The sequence below is a fragment of the Erythrolamprus reginae genome, chromosome 3 (genome assembly GCF_031021105.1).
Source record: "Erythrolamprus reginae isolate rEryReg1 chromosome 3, rEryReg1.hap1, whole genome shotgun sequence".
Classification (NCBI taxonomy): Eukaryota; Metazoa; Chordata; class Lepidosauria; order Squamata; family Dipsadidae; genus Erythrolamprus; species Erythrolamprus reginae.
Genome location: NC_091952.1, coordinates 166,415,389 through 166,420,712, shown reverse-complemented (window position 1 = coordinate 166,420,712; position 5,324 = coordinate 166,415,389). Strand labels below are relative to the sequence as shown.

The window sequence follows — 5,324 nt, the reverse complement described above, 5'->3', positions numbered from 1 at the left end:
CAATTTGTCTTTATTGCTTACATCATCTTTGATTCTTCGCATATATTTTCATATAATACCCCCTCCTCTGATGCCATCCATTTTTTCTTGGAGTTTAAGTAATACATTCTGATTATATGTCTTTATTATTACTGTTTTTCCCTTCTAAAATTCTATACGATTTCTACTTGGCCTCCCATCCTTCTCATATAACTGTTCTATCTTAGTTATCCCTCTTCCCTTCAACTCTCCTATAACCCTATTTAGATTTGTTTTGTTATTTATTACATATAACAATGACAGTTTGGATTTATATAATCCTATTTTCGCCTGCCATTTTTTTCCAGATTTCCATAGTCCCTTTTATGGAACCTATTAATTTATCTAGATCGCTCCTATTCCACCTTATAAAAATTAATTCTCTATTCTTCATCCCATTAATCTCTTTTTCCAATTTCACCCATTTATTTTCAAGTAATTGCAACTCCATTAATCTTTCAATTCCAAACAGGGAATTCCTCATCCACTCTCTGTTTCATTAGCTATCAACCACTTTTTCCTTACTTTCAGTCTCTTATCTTCTTCAACCCAATAATTAAGATTTTATCCCACTCCCTAAACTTTGATGCTAATAAACCCCCTGGCAATACCTGAAACAGGTACATCATCTTGGGAACTATCATCAGTTTAATGCTCTTATTTAGACAGTATAACATAGAGTAAAAAAAGGAATGAAGATATAGGGAAAGTCAAAAGATAGAAAAGAGAGAGAAAAGACTAGAGAGAAAGAGAAAAAGAAATAGTTATGTCAACTATCTAGTTGACATTTCAGTAGCAAACAACCTATGGTTTCAATTCCTATAGTGGGTGTAGTGACCAGATTTTAAGATTGGGAAAGAGGAACACCATTGGGGGGGGGGGGGGGGGGGCTAAAAATGTTTACCAAAAAATATTCCGCAAAAACCTTTTTTCTCTCTCTCTCGCCCTCCCTCTTTCTTACTCTCTTCATCTCTCCCTTTCTCTTTTTTACTCCCTCTTTCTCTCTCTTCCTTCCTCCTTGTCTCTTTCTTTCTCTCTCCCTCCTTCCCTCCCTCCCTCTCTCTTTCTCTATTTTGCTTCCTCTCCCTTTCTCTCTCTCTCTCTTTCACATACACCATGCTGCCACCTCCCCTGTTGCGGCTCTCAGGTGATGGGAAGGGTTTTGGCCTGAGGTGGGCCTGCAGGCGCAACAGGGGCGAGCAGCTCTGGCAGGCATGGGGCAGTGGGGTGGCCAGCAAAGGTGGCACCACCCAGAAGGGGTCGAAGTAGGAGTGTGAGGGCACTGACAGCAGTGGCATCGGTAAGTAGCCATGGGGCGGTGGCGGGGTGGTCAGCTGTGAGTGCGAGCTCTAGGGTGGAGGCACTGACGGCGGCAGCTGGACACCGTACATGCTGGTTCTGCGCTGGGCATGGGATGGCACTGGCCCACTGGCTGGGCCGGGCCAGAGGTTAGGCAGCTGGGATGCCCGCTGCCAGGTCCCAAAGCTCCATCCGGGCTCCAGATGTGGGAGAGGTTGCCTCCAAAGCAGAAGTTCAGAACCTCCTTGGAAGGGCTGTGTGAGTGTTAGGCTCCAAACATTTTGCAAACTTTGCCAGGCTTTGGGACTTGGGGGGGGGGGACCAACTCCAAAATCAGGACATTTTTGAACTGCTGTGGGACATGGGAAAAATAATTCAAAAGCTGGACTGTCCCGCTGAAGGTGGGACCTCTGGTCACCTTATGTATACTACCCCACTCTGTTGATTATTTAAAGCGTAGTTTTTATTAGGTTACTGGTATATGTAAGATCTTTGCCAGTTGTTTTGTGCTGCTGAACAGTCAGTTGAATTTTAATTTGTAGGGTTTGAGAAATTGCTTCCTTTTTCTGGTGTTAGGACTCTGTTTTCTTAAAAGCCTCAGTTAATGAAGTTGGATAAAAACCTGGTTTGTTTTTATAACAACTTTTCAACATTTGCAAAATTCTTCATAATAAATTGGACGGAAGCAATTTGAGATGTTAAAGCTTTCAGTGTGATAGAATGCTAAGTTGACAGATTCATCATCTGAGCAGGTGTTTTTAAGTGCTTAGCTCTTAAACACCATTTCTAGTTACATGGTAGAAGATTTTGGTTTTTTGAATAGGCAGGTTCTCTAATGGCAGAGATTTTGTAAGAATATTCATACTGAGCATTCAGCATTCTAGGTGTGCCCATTGGGACCAAAATTATAGGAAAAATCTGCATTAGGCTTTAATGAGTTTTAAGACTTTCTCTGGATATTGAAAAAATATAATAGTATTTGTATGTAGAAAGACAGAACTGTTTGCTTTATTTCTTGTTAAAAATGACATCTAAGAATATATTTTATATAACTTTCATAGCTCTCAAGAACACCGTACCACAGTTGAAAAATTCTTTAGTGGCTATAAAAATATTAACTTATTATTGTTCTTGTTTTATTTTGTGTATTTTTAATGTTCCCCAGATTATAAAAATTAAATTAAATATTTAATGTTTAATTACATTAAATTAAAATTTTAATTTAATAAAAAAGCCTGTCAGTGAATGGACATTAAGAATTGGGCAAATCTATCTAATTGAAAACAACAATAACTACCAATTAAAACACTTCTGCCTTGCACATAAAATGGTAGGTTACTTTTTGAAAGTGTATAGCTGGCTTCTGCCTTAATAGATACAGAACTAGGTTTTTAATGGTTGTGCTGAATGTATAAGTTTTTATATTTATCAGCAGAAGTTAACTCAATTATGTTCTGTCTGGGTCACTCCGGAAGCCAATACCAACACCAAAAAGAGAAGCCAGACACACCGATAAAAGGCAAAGGCAGTTTATAAAATTCAAGAAAAAACACAGGTAACAGAAAATGTCCTTACAAACAGGAAAATGCTGTATCTTCAGATATATCCCCGAAGGCAAAAGTCCATGCAGCAATACAGGATTCTTGCTGCCAATACAAGGCTGTAGATAGCAGCCCTACACCTCCCATGGGTCTTCCAAACTGCTGGGCCACAAGCCAGGAACAGAGACACCGAGAACAAAGCAGGACACCGTAACTCCAATTGATAACACTCCACATGGCTTCAAGGGCTTGCCTGCCTTTTAAACCCTGCTAAGGAGGACCACACCCAAGCCCAGTTGTCCCTAATTCAGTGCTGATAATACTTCTTTAATTGCTCCTTTCTCTGATCTGAACGTCTCTGTTGCATGTCAATGATGGCTTGTGCGTCATCACCTAATGACTCCAAGCTACTGGCTGGGGAGAGAGCCCCCCCCCCCCCCCCCCCGGGGCTCTCATGCTGTTCTCCTTCATCCCATTCCTGACTTTCCTCTCCCCCGTCTGACTGTTTAGCCCCCTCCTCTTCGCTGTCATCCTCCTCCGGGCATGGAACCAGCAGAGACACAGCCGGTCCCTGAGCAGCCTCAGGCTGAACCACAACAAATTATCACTTTCAAGTTTTCTGTAGATAGTCTCCCTTTCAAGAGAAAAACTAAACCCCATTGCATTTACGGGATACATCTTTTAGATTAAGGAAATTAACTTCCTGATATTAAATAGCCTATCCAGTTTAACTAGGGTGAGGCTGCTATCAACCACAAATTTCCATCTTTATCATTTTCTACCAGCCTCCATGCTTGAAAATATCTATGACAAAAAGACCAGTTGGATGAGTTATCATAAGAACTATCCAATCTAGGCTGGAAAAATTCTAGCAACTACCAGATAATAAAAAGAGATCTAGGAAAAAAACTTTTTTGCTGCCAGAAATTTGTTGTTTGCATCCTAGATGTAAGAGAAAATGTTTATATTCATCATAATAGTGGAGAAAGGACCAAGTCAGTTCGCCAATTGCTCAGCGCTAGGTGAAGAAAAACTACATGGTTTTTGGTTGAACTACCTGTACCCACTCATTGCCAAGCAGATTTTTCACCCCCTGCTTTAATTGGTAACAGTTAATTGTCAAGCTTTATTCAGACTGAAAGAAGAGAAGGAAGATAAAATACAGAAAATAGTATAAGGGCAGACTAGATGGACCATGAAGTCTTTTTCTGCCGTCAGACTTCTATGTTTCTATGTTTCTATGAAGGATAAGGAAAGCTTCAGAACTTAAGGAGGCCATTTCTGAAGCAATAGTGATGGAATTTCATGCTCACTCCAAAGTTTTCATAATTGCTTCACTGGTTTCCACATTGATCCGCCTTCTGCCGCACGAATCCCAGCGGCCAGTTAGGTCCCACAGAGTGGGTCTTCTCCGGGTCCCGTCAACGAAACAATGCCACTTGGCGGGGCCCAGGAGAAGAGCCTTCTCTGTGGCGGCCCCGGCCCTCTGGAACCAACTCCCCCCAGAGATTAGAACTGCCCCTACCCTCCTTGCCTTTCGTAAGCTACTCAAAACCCACCTCTGCCGCCAGGCATGGGGGAATTAAGACTTCTTCCCCCCCCCCTAGGCTGATACAACTGTATATATGGTATGTTTGTACGTATGTTGGTTTTATACATTTAGGGGTTTTAAGTTAGTTTTTAGTATTGGATTTTTTACTGTATATTGTTCATGTATATTGTTCATGACTGTTGTTCGCCGCCCCGAGTTTTTGGAGAGGGGCGGCATATAAATCCAATAAATTGAATTGAATTGAATTGATCTGTGCTTCTGTTTCTTCATATCTTGTTGGTGGCTGATGCAAGTTCCAACAAGGCTTTGTCTAAGTTTGACAACATTGTCAAACTTGAGCTGATCCAATAAAGCCACTTCTTCAGCTAACAGCTAGACAGAGGAATGTGAATTCATGGTGAGAGAACCACTGCTCACTAAAGTATTTTTGGAGGAGCCATTCTCATCAAAGACTGTTACAATGCCAGGTCCCAGGACTTGCAGAGTGGGAACAGAGTGGGGCCAAGATGCCAAAGGATCCACTTAAGGTGGGAACATCTACCTGTTACACAATGGTAACACTGTAGAAAATCTGAGAGAGTGAGGCAAAGGTGAAAGCCAGCTGTGCAAGTCCCACAACAGCAGCTGCTGCTTCAGCATAGCGATGGAATGGTGATTAGGACCCCAACGCCAAAGTGTGGGTGAGAAAATGACCAATAGGGAACATGGTGAAGCCAAGAGCAGAGAGGAGGAGAAGTGAGAGGTCAACCAGCAACCAGGCGGGCTTACCCATTGCCAAGCAGCTTAAGCACACTGAAAAGATATGAAGGTGAAGCTTTGATTCCCTGACACATGACTGGATAATTAGGTCCCTAGAAATAATAGCAGTCACATGAGAAACTTTGTTCAACTATCAATGGGACAATTCGGGGGTG

General features: G+C 41.8%; 1 pseudogene; it reads right to left on the bottom strand.

Moving 5' to 3' along the window:
- Nucleotides 1-4,167: 4,167 nt before the first annotated feature.
- LOC139165850 (ATP synthase subunit delta, mitochondrial-like) lies at nt 4,168-5,116 on the bottom strand (annotated as a pseudogene).
- Between the last annotated feature and the right edge of the window lie 208 nt (nt 5,117-5,324).